Below are 317 nucleotides of genomic sequence, written 5' to 3'. Positions count from 1 at the left end.
GGTTGTCCGGGCGCTGGGAAGGGGGTTGTGCCTCCGGGGTGGTGTGGTACCCAATCGGAATTGTAACGCTTGCTTGGCTTCTCTTTGCTCAGTGTACGTGGCAGGTATTGAATTTCTTAATTGCAAAGGTGTCTCCTCTTGTTAGTATTTACGTGTTCCTAAGGAAGGCAGGGAATCGGTACCATGCTTCATGCATAGTGTTATATTTTCTGCAAAAATTCATATGTAAGTGATTAACTGTGGTAGAATTTTTTCCCAAATGTCTGTAATTGCTCTGCTGCTTTTATTCTGCTTTCCTGAGACTTTTTTTCATTTCA

The sequence above is a fragment of the Fulmarus glacialis genome, unplaced genomic scaffold (genome assembly GCF_000690835.1).
Source record: "Fulmarus glacialis isolate BGI_N327 unplaced genomic scaffold, ASM69083v1 scaffold18680, whole genome shotgun sequence".
NCBI classification, from domain to species: domain Eukaryota; kingdom Metazoa; phylum Chordata; class Aves; order Procellariiformes; family Procellariidae; genus Fulmarus; species Fulmarus glacialis.
Note: the sequence above shows the minus strand (reverse complement) of the source record.